Below are 20,737 nucleotides of genomic sequence, written 5' to 3'. Positions count from 1 at the left end.
CCACATTCCCAAGGATATTTTAGGCAACGTATTTCTTCATCCCCCAACTATCTTTAATCAAATTACTGATGCAAATAACTGAGATAAATGTGCTGGTGCTTTACTGACAAAATAATCTAGAAAACTGTAAATAAGCAAAATAAATCTGCACTACATATGCATGAGATATTCTCTCAGGATGTCTTAAAAAAGAAGTGAAGGCATTTAGAAATATATGAAGATGATTCAGATGCCATATTAAGTGTGTGTATCCTTTATAGCTCTTCAACATTATATACAGACAAACTAAAATATGTATTTATATACGGGAATTTTGGAAGGGAAGGACATGTTGCTGTGCATGTTCAAGGAATCCACAGAGACTTGTCCCACAAATTGGGAGTAGCCCACAAATTGGGACAAATTAATCCAGTTCTGTTTCCTCTGGATTATCCATGTCTTTCTCTTGAAGGATGCTTTGTGGAGCTGGGCATAGTTAAAGATGTGTTGGTCAAAACTGGACAAAGGAGAAGCTATAATTTACAGATCATGGCAATTTCCATTTTCAAGGGATGCATGTTCCTGCCAGCAGCATTAATCCAGGAGTCTTCCCTGTTTAAAGCTGGGCTTCCTGTTGGAAGGGCAACCCACTGGTTTCCTCTTTCTTCATGGCAACCCAGTAAGAAGTAATTAAAAAGTATTTAATTATATTATTATTGATTAATTATATTATTATTTATTATATCATCAAAACATTATTTAATATAGCATTAAATATTAGTGCTATATTACTGTATGGCAAAAATGTTATTGAAATTACTTATTAATATCAATTATGTTTCTTGTTAATATCATATTTTCTTTATAGCATTAACTTCCTCCTTAAAAAACAAAGTGCAAAATTCAGTAGTCGGGGTTATTCTTAAGAATCATGGAACTTGCTCAGACAAAACAAGAACCTTTTGTCCCACTCTTGAAGAAAACTGAATCTGGACTTTTCCCAAGATTCAGTCAAAATTGCTTCATCTGACTCTCTTTTCTCTGCTACTGTTGAGTGTTTCTTCAGGAACTGAAGGCAAACAGAAGTGGAAACACTTAATTACCCTGAGATAGACTGGTCCCATTTTTCAGAATAAGGAGGCCGTAGTAAGTTAGGTCAAGCCTGTGCTCAGAAACTTTGGAATCCTTTTAGAATAAATCTTCATGACTTACTAGGAAACCAAAATTCACGTTAATTTTAAAAGTTGTTTGGGGAGTTGGGGGAAAAATATTTTTTCTCTCAGATCATAGATGGAAATAGCCACATGGGGGAAAAGAAAAAACAAAGAGGCTCACTATATTTCAGTTTGTAATTAAACACTAAGTATCTTTGTAGCATTCATACATGACTCCGAGACTGGTTGAAGTTCTCAGCATGTTTAAGAACCATCACTGTCTGTAGTCTCTAAATGGCATTTTTCTGGCAACCTGGCTGTGGTGGAAAGAGGAACACAACACAGGCTGCACCACAGTCCACGGGGAGATGCCACAAGCCACTCTGGGATGTATTTTGAGCTGTACTGAAGGTTAGGTTGTTGTTCATGGCCAAACATCAGTGCAAATTCAAGTTGTTCTTGAGACAGAAGATGGAAAAATGCAGCAGGTGAACAAATCCAGTGATGTAATGATCTGGAGATAACTGAGCCCAGCGAGAATTTGGGTGTGCTCAGTAACAGACACGTCCTGGACTCTGTTAGTGATGTGACTCCCAATATATAAACATGTCTCACCATGTCTCCCCCTCTTCTGGGTGCCCTATGAAGTGTCCAAGGCCAGGTTGGACGGGGTTTGGAGCAAACTGGGCTAGTGGAAGGTGTCCCTGCCCATGGCAGGGGGTTGGAACGAGATGAGCTTTAAGGTCCCTTCCAACCCAAACCATTCTGTGGTTCTGTGATTCCCCTGCTCTGAAGATCTCTGTGCTGGCAGAGTATCCACCTCATAGTTTGGCTCTTTAACTGGAGCATGATTAAACTGGCCAAACATCAGTTTGGGGACAATCTGTCACCGTGGTAGAATTCATCTTGCAACCATCTATGCCAAGACTTCCCAATGGAAAGAAAGATCCACACAAAGAGCTGCTCAACTAGTCAGATGAACTGTGCCCTCAAAAGCCTCTCCTTTACACTGATCATTCAGGAACCTGCACTGGGTTTTCTTGTACATCTTCTAGAACAGAGGACAACAACCCTTTGATGCAATTCAAACCACCTTGGGTAAAAATAACGTCATGAATGAGGATGGCAGCTGTGGTAAGAGAAAACTGCAATCATCTTGAAATTATTATATATTGAAAAAATTAATTAAAATTCCAATTTAGCATTTAGGCCAAATTCAGGACGCCCTTCCATGTTGGTCAGTCACGGTGAGAATACTCTTCTCCTGTGAAAAATGCGATTTTTCTACCTCAAAAACAACTTCCCTCTTCCTCAATCCACTTTTGCTCAGGCAAAGGAAGCCCATGAGGATATATTACTTATGTTTAAGGGAGTCTAACTCTCACAGTTTATTAACTAATAGTTTATTATTTGTTTATTCATTTTCAAATTTGGTAGACTTCCAGGAGTCAATGAGTGCGTAGCTAAAATTCATAATTTCAGTTTTCCCTTTCTGATAGGAGACATTTTGGTTTACTTGAATAGCATCTTCCTGGAATTCAAATGGTGTTCTGAATCCAGAAGGGAATTTTAAACCAATAGAACTTCAACACTTCAATTTAAACACAGTTTTTTTGGTAAAACTGTAACCTGTTCAGCAGGTGAAAATCATGCTGAGTCCTCATCCTCAAGAGATGCCCAAGACTAGGAAGCAAACTGCTTGTCTCAAAGGGTAAAAGAAATATGTTAACACAAAAATAAGCATCCAATTTTTATGTATACAAGTTATTATAATGGGCATCTAATTAGTGACAACTATTTTCTACCAGTGTTCACAAATTTTGGAAATGAACATCAAATTTGTGACTTCACCATGTTCATTTGCTGCAAACCTCCTGAGAGACATGTTCTTTTAAGAGAAATATTTTAAAAATTCCATTTGAAATATTTAAATATTTCATAAAGGTAAATTCAGAGTACAATATTTTACTGTACTGCTTGGAATTAGGAAATAATTTGTTGGGTAAGCAATGCAAGTCTCAAATTGAGACAATAACAAGTGACTTGTGTCACTAATCAACACAGCATGAATTTTAAATGTAAAAAGCCAATGTTTTGAAATTAATAGCTATAGATGTTCCAGATTAAAAAGAAAAAAAAATTCAAGCATGTCAACCTGAGAAATTTGAGGAGAAAAGTAAAGATTTGATGAATTAATATGACAGATTGAATTATTTACTCAGCTTCAGTTTCAGGAGTCAAAGTAAATTCAGAAGATTTATTCATAAATATATTCCTCAAAATATTTTTAAATAAAGCAAAAAAAATCAAATTACCTCCTACCCCCAACCTGCCCTAAAAGGAGGGCTTGTAGCCTTTTATATGCTTCCATTAATAACTATTAGATGAATGGAATTCTGGACAATAGGTAAGAGTTTCATTAGCAGTTCAATTAACAAAATTAGACAGGAAAGTCTAAAAAACAGCTCTGCTGTGTAAAAAGAGACTGTGAACAGCAGAAACTGCATCTTTCTATTTCTATTTAGTGAAGAGTCCATGAGAATTATTATATATAATAGAGAGAAATTAAATCCAGACATAACCAATCCATGTACCAGCTTCATAAATTGGCATTAAAAATCCCATATCAAAACAAGAGACTCAGTGGTCTGTAAAAACTGCATTATTAGGATATTAGGACACCCATACAAGGTGATCTTTGGAAAAAAACCAAATTCTAAAAAGAAAGAAATCACTGAGTGGGCATGAATATGGATTCTGCACACCCTAAAATATCATCCCAGCTCTTCCCCTGACAGAAATGAAGTTACTTTGATTATAAGTATTATTCAAACATGTGTTTCCAGGCTCAAACAGGCCTTGTTTGATGCTGAGCTTTAATAAGAATGACAATGATGTCTTGAGCACTTGGCAGCTCTGCCAGGGCCTCCTGATCTGATTGAATGTGTCAGGGCAAAGGCTGTGAACATTTAGGGTTCATCTCGTATTCACTCAGAAGTGGTTTCAGGTCACATTAGAGGAAGAGAAGATGATTTATTTTGCATGACAACTATGAATTTTAACCAAAAGACACATTAATAAAATAAAAAGGGTTTTTTTTCTCTCAAATCACAAAGGCAATTCTTTCTTCTTCCTCAGGTTCTTTTCTGGCGTGAGTTCTGTGTTTGTACAGTGCAAGCTGATGTCTTCAAATGATACACAGGAGACCAGCAGCTGCTCATATTTCCTGGTCTTTCCTTTGCCTCTGACATGGTTCTGAAATGAATGTGACTTTCTTTTGCTTTGCCATGCAGCTTCAATTCCCATTTTGTCTGACTGCACTTCCTAATAGCCAGGAGGAAGGGAATGGGAAATGATAAGATGACAGATTCATCCCCTGCAGTCAGTTATAGTAAAAGCCTGTGGAAATTTGTGACAAATTGTGGTGGCTCCCATGAGGCACCGGAAAATCAGCTCCATCAAAGCTTGGCTAATTGTCCAAACAAAAATAAGTGATCACAACCCTACAAAACATTACATTACCATGTATATAATTATGATTTATGGGACTTAGACAAAGACCATCTTCCTACACAAGCAATTAATGGACAGTATTAGTGCTACCATTGTTGTGAAGTGTGGATGCCTCAAAATTAGTATTAGAAACATATCTCCATGAAGTATAAATTTCTTGGGCCACTTTCTATTCCAAATCAATTATGATCTTTCATCCCCCTATATAAAAGCCAGGCTGGAAAGAGCAGGAATGTTAAATAGTTAAAATTAGCAATACATAATTTCAGATAACTTCTCCAATGCTTTGATCTTAAATTGAATTCAGTCTGCCATTGAGATGGCATCAAGTTTTAATGTTAAATGAGAGGGTTACTGGTAGCATAACTGTAAAGTACAGTGCTCTAATTTTTTGAGACTTACTAAATGCAAATCAGTTAAAAACAGACACTGTAGAACCACGTGGGAGAGAGCTCATTTTTTTTTTTTTGCAAGTTGACATGCTCTAAACTTTCCATTTGTGTCCTTTCATTAAAAATACCTGAACAGTTTACAAGTTTAAATAAGGGAAAAAAAAAAAAAGGACAGAAAGTCATTGGAAAACACAAGCTTTAATCAGGAGCTATTTTATGACCCAGCAGTTCCCATAAGTCTTTTAGATTTTGGAGGCTGTGAAGTGACATGTGTAAATGTCCCTCCCAGGGGAAGAGAGGCAAGCACTAATTGGGGTATTGACAGGTTTAAATGAAGCAGAAACACCCTAAGAAACTCTGGCTACAACAGAAATGAGTATTGGTGAGCAGAGCATGCCGGGACATTAATGGTTTTCATTCACTGCTCACTCATGCAAGTAACTCTACTTTTAAGCACGGTGACCTGGGTCTATAACAGCTCAGTTCTGAGCTAAAAAGCCATGAAATACTATCTGCTGATGTATAAGAAAGAGAGCTCTGGTAGGGCTGGTCTCCTCTAGCCACTCAGAGCAAATTATATTTTTATTGCCTAGATAGATGCAGATAAACCAATATCATCTGTGATGACAGAAAGAGAACTCAAATATGTTAAAGTCATCAAGATACTGCTCTCTGTATTTAGTAGCCATTCTCTATATGAGTACATTAAATACAGGAAACATAAATATATATATTTTCTGCACATTAACACCAACAGAGAGGTGTTATTGCATTGGATGGATATACAAAAGCATTCACTCATGCACAGAAGTCAAGCATGTTCATAGAACCAGTCAGTGGTTCATCACAGCCTGTCTTCAGGTGGCTAAAAATTAGCCATCCAAGCTTCTGTCATGGTCCTTGGGGGGAAACAAGAGCTTCCAGAGGGCCATTCACCTTGTCTTAAAGATGACAAACACCTTCTTATTGATGATAAAAGCACCTCAGGGTGAACTGCTCAGACTTTTGCAACCAACCTTTAGAAGTCCAGCCTAAAGTCAGGGAAATCGAGTGCTAAAGGCCCAATATTAAACTCTACATTCCCTTAACTAAGGAGATTCAGGATGTTAATAAATGCAACACTCTCAGGATGTTAATAAATCTACAGTCTCAGGAAAGACAGGAAAGGAGATTCAACTAGAGGGAATAAGATCCTAATAAAAAGCTCTGAATGCTTTTATTTTAATGGACATCAATCTGGTTTCTCCAGGAAAAATTCTAATTCTGCCTCTTGCCACAGAGACCATCTGGGGATGGTTTGGGAATGGTCTCACCATCCATGAGGCATTACGTCAACCAAAAACTTGATTCCAAATCTATTTTACCTTTTATTTTCTGCTATAAGATCTATTTTCTGCTTTTACTGCTCATCATGCCAGGAGCTTCTAGAGGGAAAGGAGATCTCAAGTTGGTCAATAAAAGGAGAAAAATTCCAAATGATTGGGGAATGCTCTGAAAGGCTGCTCAGTCTCAGAAAAGCTGATGGGTAACTTGTGTACTAAATAATTTCTTACTACAGGTCTTATGGAATGAGGGAATTACCAGCAAAGAGAAACAAAGTGGGCTTAGAGAAGCACAATATTTATAAAGTAAAGATATTCAGTATAATACTTCCCTGAGTTACTTTTTCCCCATAAATAAGCAGATCTTACAGTAGAAAATCAGAAAGGAAATTTCTCACTTACTTTCATTATATTTAAAATGAGGAGCCGCCCCTTTGGGAATTTGTTGTGACTTTTATATTCATTGTTATCATGCCTTTGCAGTGTTTTATCAAATTCAAGGCCAAGCCTTTGTACTGAGTATTTTGGGAGTGTTACACTGAACAATTAATACACTTCCAGGCAAATGCTGTGGCTGACAATTTGGCTCCAGCACTCAAATGTCTAAGGCCAGAGGAAGTGGATGGACCCTAATTTGGACCCAGATTATGGTTATTTTGGCTTATTCAGAGCTGCCAGTGTGCTCATCCAGCTGTGAGTCAGAGAACAGCTGAAAAGAAGTTTTAAAGCCAAATTTCACACCGCTGTTCCTGATGCTGAGAGGGCCTTGCTCCATAGCTGGGGACCTACAGGTTCGTCACCTATATAATTTAGGTCAAGGGTGGTGTGTGTGTGTGTATTTGCACCTGACTTTGTGCATAGACATGTGTGGGAGTAAGAAAGGAAAAAAAAAAAAAAAAGCAGATGTTTTCCACAGAGGCAAACAAGGAGAAATATTTCACTACCTGGAAAAGAGGACAAAGCAACCTTCACTGCCGCCTTCCCTCGACCTTCAGCTGTCCTGTATATTCCTCTTTTCAATATGCTCTCAAAGAAAAAAAAAAAATGTTTCTGTTTCTCCAGAGACCGTTTTTACCCCTTGGCCAAGGAAAGGCATCATAAATACTTGTGTTTCAGGCAGGAGTAAATTACAGCCATCCATCTCCTGCACAGAGCCCGTGGCACAGGGCTGTGGGTCACTTCCCCCCACGGTACCTTCCCACAGCACGAAGGAGTTCAAAGGACTTGGTTTATTTTTTATTTTATTTTTGCCTTTAAATTGTGCTTCAAGGGAATAGAAACTTCCATTACCTCTTCCACACCCAAAAGCAGAGGCCAAAATGGCACTGCTGATAATGTAACCAGCAGCAAAGCAAGAAGAAAGTCATTGCTTCTAAGCATGGCTTGACATATTGCATGTGATGGATGCTGAATATGATAAATGAAGCAGCCAGTTACAGGGGCACAACAAAAACACTGCTTTGATTCTTTTTTAAATCAGATTGTCAAATGTTTCTTTCTTAATCAGATCCTTGAAATGCACAAACGCAAAAACCGTGCTTAGATCTAAACTTGCTGCCTAAATTCTTAAATTATCTTTTGTACAAAGAATTTGGCCTTAGGAAATCCGGGATGGTTAAGTGCTGATTTGGTCATTCTGGGGTTTGGGGCTTTTTTGTGTGTTTTTGGTGGGTTTTTTTGGTTTTGGTTTTGTTTTTATTTTTTAAAAAATTACATTCCACTATAAAAAGAATAATCACTTACAAATGAACAGTGTGGGTTTGTGCACTATATAACAACCTCATTAGTCACATACACAGGGAGAACTTATGCTCAACTTTTATTGCTTTTTCTGTGATGCATTTTAGAGTTTCTTGTTAGTTGGTAGGAAGCTTTTCAGAACCGCTCCTGTTGAGACTTCAGACTGTAAGAATGGCCAAGAAAGGCTTTTAATTTAATTTCTCTAAAGCATATCTAATGATTATTCCTTGGGATGCAAGAAATACACAGAAAGAAAAGGTTTTTTGACCCCTGGTTGTAGGGTTTTCATGTTCCCAGCTGGGAAAGCAGGATGCCCTACATTTCCTTGGCTCCAAAACAGGTAATCTGAAAATGGTGACAGCTCTGGCTGAAATTGGGATCTCAGGATTTCCCAGCCCTCTGTGATGAAGCTGAGGACCCTGAGTGTGCCTGTGGTTTGACACTACGGGTGAGATCAAGCTCTGGGCTCCACAGCTCCCTGTACAGCTTTTATTGTCCACAGTCAGCCATGGCTGGTGTGGTCCCCCAGACCCAGGTTCATGGGCAATAAACTGTGTGTGAAATCAACTGGTGGGGACACAATGGATGGAAATTTCCAAATATTTCTAAGCAATTCTTTTCAACTGTGTAAATAAGTCTGTGTAAATATTCTGTGTATTCTACCTCTCTGTCCACAAAAACATTGGAAATTACACCGAAATTAAATTATAATTTTCAGCAAACCATCACTTACAGTTATGATTTCCCTAAATACAGGCTGGGTTGAGAGCAGCCCTGAGGAGAAAGCCTTGGGAGTATTGTTTGATGAGAAGCTCAACATAACCCATCAGTGTCCACTTGTAGCCCAGACAACACCTGTGTCCTGGGCTGCATCCAAAGCATCATGGGCAGCAGGGCAGGGGGGGATTCTGCCCCTCTGCCCCCTCAAGTGAGATCCCACCTGCAGAGCTGCTCCAGCCCTGGGGAACAGCACAGGAAGGACATGGAGCTGTTGGAGAGAGTCCAGAGCAGGCACCAAGAGGATCCCAGGGCTGGAGCAGCTCTGCTGGGAGGAAAGGATGGGAGAGGTGGCATTGTTCAGCCTGGAGAAGAGAAGCTCTGGAGAGACCTTACAGCACCTGCCAGTAAATAAAGGAGGCTACAAGAAGGCTGGAGAAGGACTTTTTACAAGGGCATGTAGTGTTAGAACATGAGGCAATGGTTTTAGTCTAAGAGAGGGTATGGTTAGATTAGGTATAAGAAATTCTTGACTGTGAGGGTGGTGAGGCCCTGGCACAGGTTGCCCAGAGAAGCTGTGGCTGCCCCTGGATCCCTGGAAGTGTCCAAGGTTAGGTTGGATTGGGCTTGGAGCAACATGGGCCAGTGGAAGGTGTCCCTGCCCATGGCAGGGGTTTGGAAGGGGGTGATCTTTAAGGTCCGTTCCAACCCAAACCATTCCATGATTCTTGACATGGAACTTTTCTGTTTATTCATAAACAAATGCCAAGACCCATCAGCTGCTGTGCAACTTCTCTTCTTAATCTGTCTCTGTTATAAAACTGGATTCAGAATATCAGACATTTTTCAGACACTAATGCTACTTCATTCTCCATAAATCCAGACAGATTTCAAATACTAAGAAGTAAAAGGCACTGCTTTCCATTACCAGCTTCACAGGCTCTTCAGTTCCTTGCCTGACCTGACTAATTCGATACGTGACCAAGGACTTAACCAATTAGATATTTTTTTCTTTTTCAAACTTTAGAAACCATCCATTATGCAATAATTAGAGCTACTTATCTTATAAATGTTAACAAATAAGCACAGAAATGATAGTTTGTTTTAAAACTCAGTACAGAGCTTTCAACAATGAGATTTCCTAGTTACAGGTGATAAAAACCACTGAAAACAGGAGGGAAAAAAGCAACGTGTATTACAGCTCCAAACTTATTAAAAAATCAAGACAAAATGCTCAGGAAATCTTCAAAATGCAAAATTTTGACAGAAAAGGAAAAAGAGCTGTGAAAATTTATGAAAATTCTCAAAAGTAAATATTTTTTCAGCCAAAAAATAGAAGTTCAATGGTTCGAACTCATGGAGATAAAATCACTGTATTTCCTGGTGGTCACCTGGGAATACATTCCTGACTTTTTAGTTCTATGAGGAACTGAAAGAACAGTTTTGCCAAGTAGAAAACAAAACTCAAGATTATGGTTTTATTGAATCAGGTAAAAATTCTTTTATTTACCATGAAGTAAAGTTATCCCTAATTTCTAGTTAGCTTCTAGTCAGCTCCTTATTTAATAAATTTGCCCATGGTTGAATGCTTCCAGGTTCACTGCCAAAAACAGACTGCAGGATTGATGGGCAGGACACTGGATTTATTGTTGTATAACCTGCAGCTTCTCCTCTAGAAATAACTAGTAGCTCATAGTAATTAAAGATTTTACCTAATATCCCATAAAAAAGCATCCTGAGATTTTATCTTGAGAAGCAATCCCATTTTTGCTCTCTCATAAATGGTGGGAAATCTGGTTGTTATTTCAAATGCAGCATGAAAAATCCCGAAGTGCTACACCTTCATCCCACAGTGTTTTACTGGGAACTCACGGTGGAAAGATGCTGGAAAATGATGTGATTTTTAACTTTCCTTCCCAGTAAGATAAATGAAAGTAATAACAGCATCAGCATGATGCCAAACTAATAACTGAGTAGGAAGGTTCTAAAGAGGTGCTGCCACTGTCAAAGCAGCTGCAATTATAACTTTAAACTGGGACAAACCCATCAGATTCCCACCATCTCAACCACTTACGCAAAGAAAAGAGTGATAAAAGCAGATTGTTTCTCCACCCCAAATTTACTTTATTTACTTTCTTTTCCCTTTAATAAGTGGATCGTTGGTAACGTTGAACAACTTCAGGACATCTTGTGGACAACAGGTTTTTCCCCCTCAATTCCTAGGAATGAAAATGGGGGACTATTCAGCCAGGCTGCTTTGTCTAAGTCTCCAGATCCAGTAGTTGTCTTAAAGAGTTTGTCCCGTCTTCCATTAGTATAGAATCCTGAAATTTGAATGTCAGAAGAGTAACTCTACTGAATTCAGAATCTATTGAATCACAGAATCATTTAAGTTGCAAAAGACCTCCAAGATCATCAAATCTCCAACCTACTGTCTGCAGACTTAAACAGTAAGTGAGAATTAAATTATATATACTACTTTAATATATATATTTCCTCTCTGAATTAATCTTATATGGATTAAAAAAAGAAACTGATTTTAAAAGGCAAATTCAAGCATCCAAGATTCCAATAAACAAAATAACTGAATCTTCCAACCAGTCTCCAGTGAGATTGCTGTGATAATGTTTGATGATGCATTCTTTAATTACACAAACATTGTTTTCTCACAAGATAAATTCTCCTTTAGTACAGGGAGCACACAGTGCTCAGGGTTGTGGACTTGGGGAATGATGCTACTTTTATTTTTGCCTCATTTTTGATAATGCACTTGATTAGAAAATAGTAAAAGACACAAAATGAAGTCCTTTGGCTAAGCTTGCTGAATGCCACATAGGATACTCTCATTTTACTCTCTTTTCTGTGGCAAAATGAAGGTTTTCTAGAACATTACTTCCACCTTCTTTCACAGATGTTTTTTTGTTCCTTCATTTATTTCTAGGTGTTCAAGTGGCTTTGCAGAGTTGCTGAACATCCCTGACTACAATTGAAGTCTTCTTGAAAATGTGCCTTGACTGTCTACAAAGCGAATTATTCCTCAAGAACATATGGGGTATGTTTGCTGTCTTTTGAAGTAGTCACATAGCCAGAAAAGATCTGAACTTATATGAGGTTTTTCAAGGATAACCTGGAAGCCTCTTGAAGTTCTGTGATTCCTGAGATATTCTTATATTTATGCTGTGTACTTGACTCAGTTGTTCTGTATGAGCAGCATCAACCAAGAGACAGAGTGCCCAGAACTAGTCTTAGAAAGAACAGCTCATTAAGAAGCTGAACTCCACTGAACTGTGGAAAAAAATATAAATATAATGCAACCATATCTGCAGCACTGAAGAAAGGAAAAGCCTTCTCAGCCCCGTGTCAGTTAAATGCATTTTTAATACTGCTGCTAACAAATAATAATCCTTTGATTTTCCTTCCAAAAGCTTGCAAAGTTGCTGGCAGCTCCACTAACTCTTCCAGTTTCTATTGTCAGCCCTGCCAGTCTCTCATAAATCTCACTAGTCTCTTACACCTCTCTCTCCAGAGCTCGTGTTCCTTCCCTCAGATTTTGCCAGAATAAACCCCTGTAATCTCACACGGTTTCCCCCCCTCCTCTCCGAGCAGGCCCCTGTTGTGTTTTTTAATTAGATGGTGTCCTTTGCAGAGAGCGGGAATTTGAGGCAAAGGGGTGAAAAAAGGGTCACTGGTAATTTATTGCAGTACCAGGGCTGAGCGAGCTGGTAACTGCGAGACTGTAAACCTGGGTAATTAGTTTTGGAGGGAGCATTGGAAGATTTGGTGCTCCAGGTAAAAAAAAAAAAAAGAACTTGAATCATTATCTTAATCTTATTGAATGCTCTCAGGAAGTGTAAAAAAACAGGTAATCTGTCAAGAATTCCCATGTCATAATTACTGGCTGGGCCCACCCAGCCCGGCCTGCAAAGCCCGGGCTGTGCCCTGTGGAGAGCAGGGGTCGTGTGGGACCGTGGCCAAAGCCCCGCAGGGCTCTGGGGTGCAGAGCTCAGCCCAGCACAGCTCTCCCAGGAGTGGCTCCGGCTCCCTCTCCCACTCTATCCCTCTCTCTCTCCCTTTCCCTCTCCTTTCCTCACTCTCCCTCCCTTCCTCTCCCTCCCTCACTCGCCCTCTCCCCCTCTTTGCAGCACAGGACGACGCCAACAGACAGGAACAGGACCATGGCCATGGATGAGGAGAAGCCCGCCCAGGCCTCCTCTGCCTCCTCCGCCCCCCGCGGATGGACCTCAGGCTTCCACAGGATGGGGAAAGAGCCCCCAGGATCCTGGGCTTCCCATCGGCCAGACCCACCCAGCTGGATGGATACTGGGACCAGGATTAACATCCCAGCATGAGGAGAGCGATCGACGCTGGGACAAGGATCAACCATCTCATCATAGGGATCCACGCTGGGACCAGGATTAACATCCCATCAGCTGGATCAACACTGCCTCCTGGTAAACATTTTTTTCTCCCTCCTTCCTTCCACCCTTTCTTTCTTTCTCTCTTTCTTTCTTCCTCTTTCTTTCTTTCTTTCTTTCCTTCTTTCTTTCTTTCCTTCTTTCTTCCTTTGTCTTTCTTTCTTTCTTTTTTCTTTCTTTCTTTTTCTTTCTTTTTCTTTCTTTCTCTTTCTTTCCTTCTTTCATTCTCTCCTTCTTTCTTTCCTTCTTTCTCCCTTTCTTTCTTTCCTTCTTTCTTTCTTTCTTTCTTTCTTTCCTTCTTTCTTTCTTTTCTGCTTTCTTTCTTTTTCTTTCTTTCTTTCTTCCTTTTTCTTTCTTTGCTTCCTTCTTAATTTTTCTTTCTCTCCTTCTTTCTTTCTTTCCTTTTTTCTCTTTCTCCCTTTCTTTCTTTCTCCCTTTGTTTCTTTCTTTCCTTCTGTTTCCTTCTCCCCTTCTTTCTTTTTCTGTCTCCCTTTCTTTCTCCCTTTTTCTCTTTCTCTTTCTCTTTCTCTTTCTCTTTCTCTTTCTCTTTCTCTTTCTCTTTCTCTTTCTCTTTCTCTTTCTCTTTCTCTTTCTCTTTCTCTTTCTCTTTCTCTTTCCACTTCTCTCTTTCTTATCCTCTCTTTCTTTTTCTCTCTCTTTCTCCTTCCCTTCCTCCCTTCCTTTCTGTGACAAACAGCTTCCCAATGGTAAGATATCAAAGACAAAAGCTTTCCCAAACCCATAATGACAACAACAATAGGCTTTGCCAAGGGGAATACAACAATGTCCAAGAGCTGCCCCAAAGGAAAGATGGTTTTAGCTAGGACCTCTGGGACAACCCCTTAGGCCCAGGAGGGGCCCAGCTGTCCTGAGAGCACTCCTGCCATGCACAGTGTCTCCTGTTTGCCAGGAGGTCCCCCAAAATCCTATGGAAGAGGCAGCACTAGAGGAGGAAAGTTCCTGGCATTCCTGTAACAAGCAGTCTTTGAACCCTCAGGGAAAACTGTTCCACCCTTCTGTACTTGGGAGCCTATGGCTCTGGGTAATTTTGCACAGCTCCCTTCCATTAGGAGAATAATCATGTTTTCCAGTTCAGAAAAAAAAAAAAAAAAAAAAAAAAAAAAAAAAAAAAAAACCAGGAAAACCAAATATATATATATAAATTACATAGTTCAGAAGGAAACCTGTAAAAGATGGTGACGCTGCCAAAACTCACAGATAGCAAAAAGGAGGGAGTTCAAGCTTTTTTTTTTTGTGGAACTGGGCTGTGCAGGGGCAAAGCCAGGAAGGGTTCAGGCCCTGTGGCCTCGGGTTGTGGGAGCAACTCTGCTCTTGGGAATGTCAGCAGGAAAACCCACGTTCCAACCTCAGGCTTCAAACTCTTGCTGCATCGTGGCAGGGGTGTGAGATTCCTCCCATTTCCAGACCTTGATAGTCCACGTGGATGACATTCTGATCCCGTAGAAGTCTGGAGGAACTTTGGAGCTGACTTTTGCTCAAACAGGATTTAATTTGCTAAAATAAGAGCTACGCTGGCAATTTTCCTACAGTCTTGCTATCCAAGCTAAAAGGGAGGTGCTAAAAGAGAACTAAACTGCAGAATACTAAAAAGATTAATTCCTTTCTGTTTTTGTTTAATAAATAAAAGAAAAAAAATCTCCTAAGGTGCTTAATATTGCCTGTTCCTGTGCATATCCTCAGTTCCTGACTAATGCATTTTAACTCGGGCACAGGGTGTGCATTAAACAAGCCAGTGCTGCATTATGTGCTGCACTTGAGATGTTCAAGATCTTAATTGTTTGTTCTCTTCAGTATCCCTCACCCAAGAAGCTGATGAAAAATTCAGCCCCGATGGTATTGTTTATGACACACATAACTGTGACACATGATAATTTCACAATCATTTCAAGACACCATGTGGTTTCTTTTGACATTTGGTGACAGGCTGTGTTATCAAGCACAATTGTTTGCACAGGAAACAACTGGAACACGTGGTGCTTGGGACATTATGTTATCTCCTGATAATGATGTCATTAACATGTGTATACTATAATTAATGACTGCAAGAGCGATTCATTTGAGTAAGGCTTATGAATCCATTTCATCTAAAAAGGGAAAGAAAACCTATAATCAGTTGGGCTCAGATCCTGAAAGCTACTTACTTGCAACCTGCTGCAGCTACACTGGGTGACCCATTAATTGAGGCATATTAACAAGAAGCATTTATTTCTCAATTATATTACAGAAGCTTGGATTGGAATCGTTATCATAATGATTGTTCTAATAGAGATCAGTGAGGGAAACAGGAACCTAGCAGTGCTCCAAACCCCTTTGTCACCCCATCTCCTACCGATGGCAGCCAGGAAACAATTACAGTTCATCAGCGTGCACGGCTGACATAATGAAGCTGGAGAGGTGGATAGCAAACCCTCTGCAGTTAGCGCTGCCCCCTCCTGCTCTTGGAAGCCCCTAAGACAGGAAACACACTTCTTACATCCTTGCCTGCCTGTCACAAAGGAAGAAAACTGTCCTAAAAGCAGTTCAGACACGTGAAGAGTTCTTATGTAAGAATTACAGAATGGTTTGGGTTGGAAGGGGCATTAAAGATCATCCAGTTCCAACTCCCTGGACAGGGACACCTTCCATTAGCCCAGGTTGCTCCAACCCCTGTCCAACCTGGCCTTGGACACTTCCAGGGATCCAGGGGCAGCCACAGCTTCTCTGGGCAACCTGTGCCAGGGCCTCACCACCCTCACAGGGAAGGATGTCTTCCTAATATCTAACTTTTTTTCCCCTGTTCCAGTTTGAACCCATTACTCCTGTCACTGCAGTTCCTGATGAAAAGTCCCTTCCTAAGTTCCTTGTGGGCCCCTTCAGATACTGGAAGGTGCTGTGAGGTCTGCACACAACCTTCTCTTCTCCAGACTGAACAGCTCCAACATTCTCAGCCTGTCTCCAAAAGGGAGGTGCTCCAACGCCCTCATCAAGTTCATGACCTTCTCTGGACTTGCTCCAACAGTTCCATGTCCTTCTATGTTGAGGACCCCAGGGCTGGAGGCAGCTCTGCAGTGGGGTCTCACCTGAGCAGGGCAGAGGGGCAGAATCCCCCCCTCACCTGCTGCCCACCCTGCTTTGGATGCAGCCCAGGAACACAGTTGGTTTCTGGGCTGCCAGAGCACATGGCCAGCTCATGTTGAGTTTTCATCACCCATCACCCCCAATTCCTGGTCTCAGTCACTTCTTTGCCCAACCTGGAGGTGTGCCTGGGATTCCCCCAACCCAGGTGTAGGACCTTGCTTTGTTATAGTTCATATAACTACAGTTTATATAACTATAGCTTAATAGTTTCTATCCCTCACTGTTAAAATGCACGAACTCTTGACCAAGTAATATACAATCTATTTTTGCCACCAGATCTTTGCCAATATATTTGACAGTTCAATGTCCTGTTATACCATGGTTTTGATGTAATGTCACAACAAACTCAATTCTGTTCCTCACTGCTTAGAGCTTCCTGAGAAAACAGGTATATTTAGACCACCAAAATTTGCTTTCAAGCCTGATAATCCACTGTTCTCCCTTAAGGCTACACAAATTGCACACGGACTTTTTTGTGTGTTACTTGGATTTTCAGAAGGCTGTGTGCAGGCACACATAATATTTTCATGGAGGTATTTGCATAGAGGAACAGCCACAAAAAAACCCAGCTGGGAGTGAATGAAATTTCCAACCTGCCACAGATCCAGCCCTCAGGAAAACTGCCTACAATATGTATAAAGGAATTAGGATGAGACTGGAGCCCTGTGAAGATGATTGAAAATAGAAATAATGTGGAAAAGCTACAACTGAGGAAGGCTGGATCATGCTGGATCCTTCAGGAAGATTTAAAGAGGACAAGGAGGGAGCTGGGGAACCACGAGCAGGCATTTTTCAAAGAACAAATTTTGACTGGGGTTCAAAGACACACAAAGCACCAGCTGGGCTTTTCCAGGACAGGGGTGGTGGGATATGTTCCTGAAAAATAAAATCAATAAACTGGGGTTTTTTGAGAGATACTGCTGCCTTCTATTGGTTCCTTCTCTCTTCCTGTGGCACTGGAGGAGAACACTGGGACACCCAAGCACGCCTCTCCTGTCCAGCTGCTTCACATATAAAGTCAATCTCTTTGACTTCAGTTGCCTCTCACATCGTGTTTCTGCACAGTGAGCATATGGATTATGAGCATATTGCATAAATAATTATTTCAATGCACCATTAACTTTGCTCTGAGCCTTGAAACACTAAATATGTACGTGCTTAGTAGCCCTTCTGACGCTGTAACCCCAGAATTATCATCACTGCATCTACTTCAGTGACTTTTGATTTTTTAAATAAAGTTAATAAAATAACAACATGTAATTTCATTAAGTAAACAAAAAAAAAAAACTTTTAAAAGGCAAGAAATGCAAAACCAGAATTTCTGGACTAGAAAATTAGAAACACTATTAACACCAGTTGATGTAGGAGACATAACAAAGGAGTTTACACTCAGAAGTCATTCTCTCTACCTCAAAAACCTGTTGCACCTGTATCTGTACATGTATGTTCCATACCTCTACTCTTGTCTTCCAAAAATATCATGATCTAATTAAAAACAAGTAAAGTATGATTGTTCTTCCTAAACAAACCCCCTGATTCAGAATCAAATGTGCTTTTTCTTCCATGCAAAATATAAGACCTGGAAATTCACAGTCCTGGTCTACAGGAATCTTTTATGAGTCAAAGCCTACAATTCATATATTACTTAACTTTCTAATTGCAGTATTTTTATAAGTATTTATTATAACATCATTTATAACATTAACTTAAAAGAAAATGCTTCCTAAAGGAGAAATAAAACCTATATACCCATACAAAATCAGTGGAGTTTAGAAGCAGTCAGGGAATATATATTAAGTGTTTCTATTGCAAATACATCAGAGGCCTAATTTTGGAAAAGCAAAAACAATTGGAGGACTTGCACATATTCAAAACAGGGATATCAGAGCTTAGTGAACATTTAGAAATCTGACTTGACTCAACAGTTGGAGGTAAACATGCTGATTAAAGATTATTCCAAGGAAATGAGATCTATACCTTTTAAATGCTAAGCAGATTGGCTTGGCAATTAATGCTGCACAAAATTTGGCTGGAAAACATATTTTTCCTGAAAACACTCAGTGGAAATAATACGTCAAGTGATGCCACGAAGTTACTTTTCTATGCATTATTCATATTTTTGTATGTGTATGCACATCCATGGAAACAATGCAGACAGGTGACCGTGGAAGACACATATTTAAAATTGTTTTCATCCTCACACTCTGAGGAATCATGTTGGCTTTTCTCATGCAAAGTCCTCTGCCGATTTAACAAGTTTTTATTCTCTCCTGGCCCCTACAGAGACATAAAAGTGGGGTTTCAGTGTATTAAGAAATTAAAAAGGGAAGGGAAGGCAAGGCAAGGCAAGGCAAGGCAAGACCTCTAAAGGAGTTAAAGGAATAAACTGGATTTAAAGCAAACAGGCAATTTTTTGCTGGGAAAACATTACATGGTGCACCCAGAGGATGCCAGACTTGAGAATCATTATGTGACCTGCACAAAGGCTCTGAAAAGCCCTCACTCTCTTTATTAAGCATCCAGTAATCCAAATTAAATGGGTGCAGAGTCCATATCTTAATTTTCTTTGGAGTACAAGAATTAAGGGACTCCCTGCAGAACATTATCTCGACAATGACAAATATGTCTGTTCACGTACCCAGTGGTACTTAAGGAAAAAAAAACCCACTAGATTTATGAGGAGAGACAACAATGAGCACAGATTCCCCCAGACTTCAACCAGTTAGATGGTTTTATAACAGTTCATATAGTATTACTTTCCCTTTTCTGGGTATGAAAGCAATTTACTTTCGTGTGAGAGTGTAACTCCTCGAGGTCACTCACATTCCAGCATATTTGAAATATTCCCTGGGTTAGTTTACAACACCCTGCATGAGAAACAGGCTAATGCTCTGCTAAGCCAAGCTGCTTCAGCATAAGCAAGCTGGAAGTATATGATATATCCCTTAAAAGTACCCTAACTCCTGTGGTTTCCAAGTGAAAATATCCCTGGATGGCTCCAAGCTAAATCCCTGATGCTTCTAAGCTCCTACATTTCCCTTGTTCAGCTTGCTCAGTCAAATTCAGGAGCTGAAGCAAAATTTGTTTCAGGTTTGTGTTTTGGGTTTCATTTGTTCCCTGCTTTTAAAAGTGATTTTAACCAAGCTGCAAAAAGTCAACTCTGGCTTCAGAAAAAGTATCAAGGTGAGAGATTTACAGTAATACAGCCAAGCAATGTTGCCATTGGAATATGAGAGAAAAATCAGCAAAAGCAGAAGTAACCTTGAATAAGGAACTTAGTGGGAATCGCAGAAGAAAGCGTGTATTTTATGCATATTATATGTATAAAAGAACATAAATACACAGTTTAATTGCAACATCTGAAGAACTTGCTGTGTATCAGCAAAGCCATGGTAACTCAGATTTTTAAGAGCTTTTTAAGCATTTTTGGTAGGTCTTTGATGCTGAGAGGCTTAAGGCCCCAAAGGGAGAGAGTCAACACCTCTGTGCAAGGTGTTATTTTCATTATTTGCAAACAAAATTCAAAAGTCTTTGTTTATATCTGTCTCTCCATTGGTGAGTTCCTTGAAATAGGTCTGGGAACTGTCTGGGAATCAGCAAAACTCCTCAGGGCATCCCAGATTGCTGTGCTCCCTGTAATGGTCTTCCTCACCACTTAGGTGCATTCCCATTTTCCTTAAAAGCTCGGCAGTTCATTTAGCTCTTATTTAAACCTTAGATCTGGGCATTTAGCAAAGGGTAATTGGATTTTCCACAACAATATGCAACCACTTATGAAAAGCCTGTTCTTCCTCATTTCAGCTTGGCAAGCCACCACTTAAAAAATCTGATGGCAGGAGATTTTCCTTGCTGAAAGTAGGGGTTTTATGGCTCGGAGAGCATGGCAAGGAGCCAGATTATACCAGTTGTAAATGCAACAGTTGAGCTGCATTGTAACCAGGACAAAAATACAGTGCAGAGCACTGCACATGGAGCACTTACAGTAATAGGCACTTATTTTAAAAGCCAGTTTTGAGATAAGACCACAGAAGTGAGATCCTGCTGCCCCACTGTGCACGTACATGTGTGCAATTACCAAAAATCAATAACTAGAAATTAAAAGCCAGGGAAAAAAAATAATAGTCTAACAGATGCTTTTTTTCTACTGCTCTGATGATTTGCAACAAAATGTACTTATGTAATAGCCCTTTTTTCTGTCTCCTCACTTTTTGATCACAAGTTCATGTCACCTTACTTCCAGAAATGACATTTGATCCTTCAAAAACCTTTCTCCTTTGCAAGGAAAGAGATGGAAGTAAGCGAATAGGATTGTTTTCCAGGTACTAATCTATCAATATGACAAGTCTATTAGTGGAAAAATGTTCTTG

General features: G+C 39.9%; 1 protein-coding gene and 1 long non-coding RNA gene across 4 annotated transcripts in view; one reads left to right on the top strand and one right to left on the bottom strand.

Moving 5' to 3' along the window:
* LOC135410388 (uncharacterized) overlaps nucleotides 1–17,287 on the top strand; it is a 162,100-nt gene extending 144,813 nt beyond the window's left edge. Inside the window, exons 3-4 of the long non-coding RNA XR_010428655.1 lie at nucleotides 12,960–13,268; nucleotides 16,036–17,287. This is a non-coding gene — a long non-coding RNA (uncharacterized LOC135410388). The remainder of the gene's footprint in view (nucleotides 1–12,959; nucleotides 13,269–16,035) is intronic.
* DSCAM (DS cell adhesion molecule) overlaps nucleotides 1–20,737 on the bottom strand; it is a 443,293-nt gene that overhangs the window by 107,214 nt on the left and 315,342 nt on the right. The gene's annotated exons all lie outside the window — the stretch shown is intronic.

This window comes from Pseudopipra pipra, chromosome 2 (assembly GCF_036250125.1).
Source record: "Pseudopipra pipra isolate bDixPip1 chromosome 2, bDixPip1.hap1, whole genome shotgun sequence".
In the NCBI taxonomy this organism is placed as follows: domain Eukaryota; kingdom Metazoa; phylum Chordata; class Aves; order Passeriformes; family Pipridae; genus Pseudopipra; species Pseudopipra pipra.
The sequence above is the reverse complement of the archived record's forward strand: the minus strand, read 5'-3'. Positions and strand labels throughout refer to the sequence as shown.